This window comes from Plectropomus leopardus, chromosome 21 (genome assembly GCF_026936395.1).
Source record: "Plectropomus leopardus strain MGB_pleo_1.0 chromosome 21, ASM2693639v1, whole genome shotgun sequence".
NCBI classification, from domain to species: domain Eukaryota; kingdom Metazoa; phylum Chordata; class Actinopteri; order Perciformes; family Serranidae; genus Plectropomus; species Plectropomus leopardus.
The window spans coordinates 25602613-25612408 of NC_142196.1; the positions used below are offsets into that span (position 1 = coordinate 25602613).

The following is a 9796-nucleotide window of genomic DNA, read 5'->3' on the forward strand; positions in this document are numbered from 1 at the left end:
CTGATTCATAATCTAATTACTTGTGATGGAAAAAAACCAAAAACAACAGAAACTTATGCAATGTGGAAAATATGTATCTCATGACTTTGATTATTTGATTGATTATTTCAATAAGGTTACACTGAACTAGATTCATTCTGCTGCACAATTTACCAAAATAGCAAATGCATGAAATTAAATAAATACTTCCAGGATAAAGCATGAGCATAACATGTTTTACCTCCAAAGGCAGAAAATGAGAAAGTTTTACAATCAAGATTTATTGCAAAACATCATGAGAACTTCAGTATCAGGTCAAGTCGATTGTAAAAAATGTGTATTAAAGTGGTCACACTGATGCATGAGAAAATCCCTGCAGACTTCAGATATCATCAACAAGCTGGATTTGGTTCATCTTGCAGTCTAGACTTTTTATAAACGCTCGCCCTCAGAGACCAAACACAGTTTTCTCTGTCGCTGCTGAATGTTAAAGAGGAGCAGAAAAGTTCAGTGTGGACGAGAGCCAACAGTCTCTGCTGGCTCGGCGCTCTGCTGACTCAAATTATTTGTTTTCTCCAGGTAGCACACGAGTCAACAAACTGTCTGAAACAAGCGTCTCGCTGTTTCCTGTAACTTCCTGTTTTTGGGTCGTTGGACCTGGCCACTTCCTCCTCTGAACTTATATCTGTACACACACACACAACTCACGCTGCAGATAAGTGATGTGAAATTAAAGCCTCGGATGCACTGCAGGAAGTTCACTTAATCTGATCAAAACAGCAGAGCAGAGAAGCTGAGAGCAGTGCACTATAACGTCTTTTACTTTAACCCTTTGAAACATGAACAATTCGACTTGATTTCTTTCAGAAACATAAGGAGAAGGCACTGAGCAACCAAAAATTTGGTAAACAGTTCCATGAATATTACCTGAAAATAAGAGGGAAAAAAACAAGAAAATGACCTAAATAAATATAAATAATTAAATTTAATTATATTACATGTTTATATATATATATATATATGTATATAATTTTTAAAATATAAAATTATTATAAAATTAATTATAATTGGGGGGGGGGGGTAATTTTCTAGTAAAGCTAATTTTTTGGTAATTTTCTTGTCAGCTTTTACTTTTTTTTTTTTTTGCGATTTGAGGGCCATTTTTTGCAAAGATGGCAATTTCTTTTTTTCTCCATGTCTTTTTGTTCCATGTTTCAAAGGGTGAGATAGTTTGGATTTTGGGAGATTTTTTTGGGACAATACAAAATAATGAGTATATCTTTAGTGTACTATCACCTGAAAATAAGGACAACTGCGTTTTTTTAAGCTTAGAATGAGGCTTTTATATCTACATAGGAAGCAGGTTCGTCTACATAGAACGCCATGTTACACCGCCATGTTTCTACAGTAGCCCAGAACAGACAAACCAAACACCAACTCTACGTAGAAAGTATCTTTTAAGGTCCTCAATGCAGGACTTTCACTTGTAGTGGAGTACTTCTATATTGTAATATTGGTACTTTACTGAAGTGAAGGACCTGAATACTTCTTCCACCAGCAGTGCAAAATAAAACAGATTTTAACATCTCTGCTCTGCCTCTTGCATCAGAAAACTTCACAACTGACAGATTAACAGAAAAAACTAAATCATGCATTTTGTGCTGACATATATTCCAACAGCACTCGAAACCCAAAACTACCCAAACTCTGGACTCCCAGAGCTCACCTGCTGCAGCAATATGAAGAAAACAAAGAGATAACAGGGTGTGAACTCTGGGCAGGGAGGGAAAAAAACTGAATCAATATGGTAAAAACTCCTGACACAAATTACCCACGATCCCATAAAGGCCGCTTTCTCCCAACAGATGGGAACCAATTAGCCACCTGACTCCCAGAAAACACTTGGGCAGCCGTGTGGAGCCAAGATGCAAATGAAGCCGAGGGAAAGGTGGGAGCCAACCTGCCAACTGTCCTGGGAGAGGAGAAATTAATGGAGGAGACGAAGGAGCTGCAGTTTTTGGAAAATGGAGAGTAGAATAAAGTGGGAAATGATGTATGGAGGGGCCGCAGAGCAGGAGCGAAGGGCCCCGGAGAGGTTACAGAAACAACGAGCCGAGGGCAGAAATATCTGCTGACGGAGAACGCGGTCTCATCCTGCGGGCGGTGGATCCTCCATCAGCCCACATCGGCGTCAGCTCGACGCGTTCAGTCTGAGGCTCACATGAAATCATTGATCTAGTTAATGAACATCTTGTCATATTTATTTAAGTGATGCAGCGACGAGGCCACAGGCTGCTAACGCTGCACAACATCAACACTTTAAATCTCTATTTTAGAGGAAGAATCTGGTTAACTCGGCTGTGCGCCACAAAATCAGTCAGAATACAGTCTGCAGCACTCTCCAAAACACTGAGCCAGCGCTGGAGGAAGTACTCAGATCTTGTACTTACGTAAAAGTACTACCGAAACAAACTATGCAGTTTGACCTCAACACACTCAGTTTTATGTCATACTTAGTATACAGCAGGGGTCTACAGATTATTAGCATGGCTGATTATCGGGGCCAATATTTGGCATTTTGCCGATTATCTGTATTGGCGCTTTATTTTAATGATCGCGGATACAATTAATTACTTAAAAAGTGCAAAGAAAGTGTCAGCATGGGAGGAACTTTTACTATGTTTCTCTGGAAAATTAATGCAAAGATTCCAAAGAATGATCTGCAACCTGAAAGAGGCTTAAAAACTATGGTTCCTGTTTCAATTTGACACAAAATAAAGCTGCGACCTTTTTTTCTGATGCCAAACTCCCAGAGTCACATTTCAAACATCTCACACCCCTCCAAAGTAAGAGAAGGACAATAAAAAAGCATCTGGAATAAGATGCCAGGACAAGTTAAGCTCTTAAAGGACAAATTCAAAGCTGTGAACGTGTCTGAAGCTCGCCGCCTCGACAAACTCACAGGCGATGTTTACCTTCATTCCCTCTGACTGCTCGCACAGCCGATCAGGCAGCTGTTAGATAAAGCCAAGTAAATATTGGTAAGTGATATAAGGTGACATATTTCCCCAGACATTTAGTCGCACCGGCTGCAGCGGCTGAGTCCGATTTATTTGCATAATCTCAAGTTCTTCTAGAGGGACATTTAACGACTTTGAAATCATATTAATTCTGCTTCTGCTGGGCGAAAAGAAAAGTAACTTTCACAAAAACGTAGTGAATGAAAAGGTTGATTTAATGTACCGAGAGGATAAAATATATTGCAATTTAACACTTTTGGACTTAAACTGGAAGAAAAAGTGGCTAATATTTACTCTTAATTTATACTTCTAAATTTCTGGGAGGTGATCGTCCACAATTTCTCTGAGAGATTCAAAACTTCGGATGATGCACTCCACTTTTAAAGGGAGTTATGCGATGCAACAACAGCTCTTGTAGCTCCTGCTGCATCATGAGGGAGCCGGTTCCTGCTGTCAAGTACATAGCCATAGCATCATGTGACCTAGAAAAGCCAAAAATGTAAAGAGTTTCTATTGCAGTTTTGCAAAATATGGCTTTTTTGAATCTCCTGGAAGGCCACTTCATGCAAGCGTAAAAACTATTTTGCAATAAATGGGAGTTTTTTTCAAAATCGACATTTTTCCATTAGACAAATTTTCTATTAGCAACTTTAATGTATATAATTTGAGGCTTAATAGAAACCTGCATAATGAGACAAATCCAAGCTTACCTCGACCTTTGAACACCAAACTGTAATCAGCTCATCGTTGAATCTAAGTGGACAATCGTGCTAAATTTGAGGAAATTCCCTCAAGATGTTCTTGAGATATCACGTTCACAAGAATCCAGAACCCGTGACTAAACATCCTGAGTGCAGCTCAGCACGTCTCAGCGTGTCTTAACTGACAATGGAAAGGCAAATCGGCAAATCGACTCTGATTTCAAAAGTACAAACAGAAAGGGACAAACACAAACACAAAAAGTTGGAAGCACACTATCTGGGAAAACCAGCCCTAGATCTGAAACAAACCCTGTCCACATACTTTTGGCCATCTTTCCTCATTCTGTCTGAGGGTTAAGAGGTTGTTGGAGCTTATCCTAGCACAGTTATAACTCTTAAACATGAAAGTTTGAACAAAATCAAACATTTTCACATTGAAAAAGTTTGATCTGCTGCAGGGCCGTCACTGATTGCATTACCTCATACAGGTGTTCCTGATATTTCGACCACACCTCTATATTCCCCAGCGAAAATGCTCAGAATTTTACATAACTCAAGTTCCTTATCTTGTTCTGACTTGCGCAAATTGAACTAACTGATGCATTTTAAATAACTGAGATAACCGTTTTCTTTGCAGCTCCGGACCTTTGCTCTTTCTCACATTGTTCCACATTTTGTCTCTAAACAAAGAGCACAATGGGCTTCTTTTGGTGAAATGCCTCAGCAGCTTTTAAATTACTGAGAGCCCCAAAATCTGTGAGAGGTGCCAAATATGAGTCCAAGAAACAGGATTGACAACAGACACAACAGGTTTTACGGGTGAAATTCTTCTTTGTGCGCAAAGTGTATAAACAAGCCGTCAAATCCATCACGTTTCCCTCAAAAACGCAGAGTGTGATCAGATTTGTTTCGACTGCCCGTCTCTCGCTGCCAAATTCTCAAACCTGGCAACTCTGTCCAATAAACAAGCAACTTATGAATTCATGTGACTGGTGTTTGCAGGATATAAATCAGCTGGTGTGAACTTTAACAAAGCAGAAATGCAGGAATGTAAACATCCCTGCAACAGTTTGATCCGAAAAATATAAACAGTGTATGTGTGCGCTGCGGTTTGGTTCTCTCAGTAATGCAAGTACTGAATGAAATAAGTACACAGACTGAAGTATTTGTCCTCCTGCATGCTTGTTGTTGTTGTTGTTGTTGCAACATGTGGGCCTGTTAATACTTGTTACTACATTGTTTCCTCGTGAGTCACCAACGCTGATCTCTGTCCAGTTACTCGACTGGAATGTAACAGCCAAGCACACTGAACTTTAAGCCTCTGGGAACCAAAATCACCAAAAACTTAACTTAATGTATCATTTAGAGTCTCACATGCATAATAAAAAAGCATCAAAAACTATTAGATATTTATCATTGTAAGTATAAGTATCCTTTTAGATATATATTTGTTTTTATTTACACGTTTTATATATGTTTTTGTTATAGTCTTTTCTGCTGTTGACACATTTTTAATTATTCTACTGCACTGTCTTACCTGTGATATTATTATTTATTATTATTCAATAATATTCATTATTATAATAATCAATAAATCATTTGAATTTACACTTTTTTGTGTGGCCAGAGACGATATTCTTGTTGTTTGTTTGTTGATTATTTGAAACATTTGTGTTTTACATATGCAAATGTTCATTTATTTTATGTGTTAAATAAAAAAAATAAAGTTATATAATTTATATAATAATTATTTATCTTATTTTTTTTTTAAATGATCAGACATTAGCCTCAATCCAAATTTGAAATATTATCATTTTATGTTTTCGCCGTTTATTGAAGGTGGGTTGATTTGGGCGTGGTCAATCCATATCAGGTAACATGGATAATTATCTAATCATTGAAAAAAAATAGTTTGCTCATGCTTGTATGCCTCTGCTCACCGATCAAGCTCCAGTTTCAATCCATGTCTATCCTTTACATTAATAAACATTATTCAAACAGACAAGAAAAGTTTTTATAAACTCTATATATGTATCCTATTCACCCAAAAATCAAGAAAAGATTCCACAAAATTAAGGAAAAAAAAAAAATAGGCACAATCTCAGCAGGTCTGCAGTATCAGCCGGCAGGACACTCTGCGGATATAGAGCCATGTTTTCTATTTTCAAAGAATTTCACAGCTGCGATGTTTAAGTGTCGTGCTGAGCGTTTGATCTATAGTGAAAATCCTAAAATAAAGGTTTAAAGAAAAAAAATAACATACTAAGTTCTAATCAGGAGCACATGCCAAGCTATAACAACCCTTTATCCTACAGTTCCCATCATGCAACTGACCAGAATCCTTCCTTAGACTCCTCCATGTTTGGCGAACGTCCACGCCCTTCAAACTCAACGCCCTCTGGCTTTCATTAAAAAGTTTCCGAGCCGAAGCCAAGATACATACACACAGAGGGCAGAGCTGCACGTGATGAGTACATTAAGGCTGTATGTTTAAACTGGAGGGTGCCTTTAACCCTTTCAAACCTGAGCAAATTTCTCTCAAAAACACAGAAAGCAAACAATGAGATTTTTTTTTCTTTTCAAAAATTGCCTCCCAAAAAATAAGAAAATAATAGTAAAAAAATAAATAAATAAATTACAAGTAAATTATCTGAAATTAGGACAAAAACAGGAAATGACTTGAAAGAAATGCTAAAAACAAAAAAATATACAAATAAATAATAATTAGTGAGCATCAGAAAAATTATAAATATGGTTTTCTTTCTTTTTTCTTTCTTTTCTTTTTTATAATGATTCTCTCTTTCTTTTTTTAGATTTTTTAGTAATTTTTTGTCACCTTTTGCTTTGTTTTTTTTTTTTTTTGCAATTTGCAGGGAATTTTGTTGCAAAATTGCTGATTGCCTTTTTGTCCTCCATGTTTCTGAAAGACATCAAACCAGTTTGCTCGATGTTTCAAAGATTTCAATGCTTGTGAAAAGCATCTGAATGCTGCACAAGAAAACTGATGTCGATTCAGGACTCAAAGGGGTTAAATTGGGTCCTGAACTTTCAATTTAATCTTAAAAATGTGTCAAAATCTGCTCTTAAACCTTCATTTTTTGCCCACATGTTGCATAACCTTTAATATGTGTTGAAAATAATTGTCTTTGAACACATCTCAGGAAGTGTAGAAAGACAGAACGTGCTGTGCAGGATAAAGAAATTGGGGGGGAATAGGCGACTTTATGCCCCTGTGCCTTGATAACAATCTTTAAATTCCATATTTTGTCCAAACAACTCGCACGTCAAACCCAAATTATACAGCTGTAGGCACACATGCAGCGCCCATAAATAACTGCATGCCATCATCAGTGTACCACACACACACACACACAAAACAGCAGGAAATGGTTTAAAAGAGGAGGAAACAGCTCAAGGTTGCAGAAGAAGAAATCCAACAGACGTAAACTCCCGTTCTCACACAGTAATCCTGCAGGCAATTAAGTTAGCAAAGAATTAAGTGAGAGGTTGACACATCCTAAATGTTGGATGAAGTCCAGCAGCAGCAAATGAGGCTTTTAAAAAATAAAATAAAAAAGAAAGCAGGGGGATTACAAGCTTTTTTAACATTCATGGAGGAAGAATACACAAACATAATGACGACCAACTTTAAATTCAGATAACTGGAAATGAGTTTTTTCCCACAAAACTGAAACAACAAGCTCTTCTCTGCAGGTAAGACACAGATGGCCTGTGGCTCTGCTGCTTATCAACTCTAATTCTGCATCTGAAAACACACCGAGAGGAAACTAGCCACTTACATTTCATTACTTCCTCACACTTTTAACTCCAGGAGGTGGCTGACAGATAATTAAAACTTCAAATTTTGCACAAAAATGATAATTGAAGGAAGAGGCTGCACGGATGGTGCTCTTAAACCCTTTGACACCTGAGGCAATTGGCTTGACTCCTCTCAAAAACATGAGAGAAAGGCCATGAGCAAGGAAAAATTACCCTAAATTAGCTAGAAATTTGTAATAAAATTTTTTTTAAAAAGCACAAGAAAATAGAATAGAAGAAAAACATTTTTAAAGACAAAACAAAAAAGAAACAAAAAATAAAATAAAATTTAAAAATATTAATAAATAAAATACAATAATTCTGTAAATATTTATTTATTATAATTATATTAAAAATAAAATGAAATTTAAGACAAATAAAGAGAATAAAATATAATCATTTTATAATTCATTATAAATATAGTTTTTACCCCAAGGCATTTTTAGCTTTTTCTTTTCCAATAATTTTCTAAATCTACTAATTTCTTGCAATTCAAAAATGCCAAGCATGTCATACCAGGTTGCTCTTTGACTTTTTCCCCATATTTATGAAATAATGGTGAGAGGCAACTGAAAGCAACCTATGCAAAGTGATGTCACTCCAGGTTTCAAAGAGTTAAATGTCTAAAAATAAATAAAAATATAAAATAAAAGCCGTTATTCCTGTTTATATGTATGCAGAAGTGGGATATATCTACACGTTTATTTGTCTTTAACCAATCAGCATAACAATGGGTGACAATGCCATTAGACCCCTGCTGCACGCAGTCTGATGAAGGTACAGGAACCCAGATAACAACACAAAGCCTGACTGAGAAACAACAAAAGGGACTCACTGATTCCAAAAAGGCACTAAAAACGGCGGAGCTTTGTGAAGAAATGAAGAAAAAGAGGGAATAATCTAAATAAAATGCCTTTTAAAAATCATTAAAAGCTGCATTTAACCCTTTGAAACCTGAGCGTATTGATGTGATTCCTTTCAAAAACATGGAGAAAAAAGCAATGAGCAATTCGTTAGGAAACGTCCTACAATAACAACTTAGTGGCTTTAGATTTAAATAGATATAACTATCATAGTTATGTATTTAAAATTATGTTATAGAATTTTTAAGCACTTTTTCGAAGGCCATTTCTTTGTTGTCGTTTTTTATTTATTTTTTAACAAATTTACAGGCAATTTTCTTGAACTTTTTGTGTCATTTTTCTCTTTCTTTACTCACTGCCATCTCCCTACGTATTTTTGAAAGAAATCCAGCCAATTTGCTCTGGTTTCAAGGGGTTAACAAAGTCCACACTCAAAAAAAGAAAGATTTCTTATTCTCATCAATCAACGCCACAATCATGCCTGTCGCGTTGCATGACTGACTGAACACAATGCTCATGCAGAAGTGTGCAGACAAAGCCAAACCGGAGGGATGCAGCTGCCACCTTACAGCACCAAACAAAGCAAAAAAAACCTCACAAGTTCCTCAGTGCTCCGCCAGACAGACTCCATGCACGCAAGAAATGATCATTTTTAGAGAGAAACGTAGATCTTACCTTTTTGTTAGTTCCTGTGCAGGACAGCAGCTGCAGCAGAGCTCCCCTGTGCGTGTGTCTGCTCTCCTCCGCTCCTCTGTGGGTTTAATCGGGGCAGCAGCGGCGGCGGCGGTTGCGAAATTGTTGTTGCGCGCTTCGCCTTGTTTGGTGGGCGGCGTGGCTGCTCGCTGTTTTCTTCCTCTGTTTCAAACCAGCGAAAACACTGAAGAGCCCTCCCACTCCCGCTGTACTGCCTCTCTGTGAGAGCGGATCCGCCCTCTCACTGAAGCAGCAAAAACACGAACGTTAACGGGCTTCAGGTGACACGCTGAGGAGGAAACCGTGTCACCGCAGCGGGCCGGAGGCGTGATGTGACGCGAGTGTGTCCGGCGGTGAGCAGAGCCGAGCCGGCAGCCGGGAGTCCTGCTGCACCGCTGCGCTCCGCTGCCTTTTTGGTGGCTCTGACTGCACTGCAAAAAATGTCCATCCTGACATGGCTTTGTAGTCTGTGACACAGTTTTTAAAGTGGCGGCAGAGGCGCGCGCACAGGGGCACAGCCTGTGCTGCACGCGGGAGGCCCAGATGTCCTAATTTACCCCTGGAGTTTACCCAGTTTCCTCTGTGGTGGCCCAAAATGCCCCTCTGATTACCAAAGTACCTTCCTATCGCCCAGTGTCCAGTTTTTAGACCCAAATGCTCATATTGGTACTTTTTTTTGTTGCTATCTCTGCCCTAAGTTGCTATCTCGGCAGAAAAGGCA

At 38.1% G+C, this 9796-nt stretch overlaps 1 protein-coding gene across 1 annotated transcript in view; it reads right to left on the reverse strand.

The window, feature by feature from the left end:
• The window catches only part of rnf152 (ring finger protein 152), a 59470-nt gene extending 49892 nt beyond the window's left edge, over window positions 1–9578 (reverse strand). The window contains exon 1 of the mRNA XM_042510383.2: window positions 9058–9578. The gene's annotated coding sequence lies outside the window, so the exon portion shown is untranslated. The remainder of the gene's footprint in view (window positions 1–9057) is intronic.
• Window positions 9579–9796: the final 218 nt, after the last annotated feature.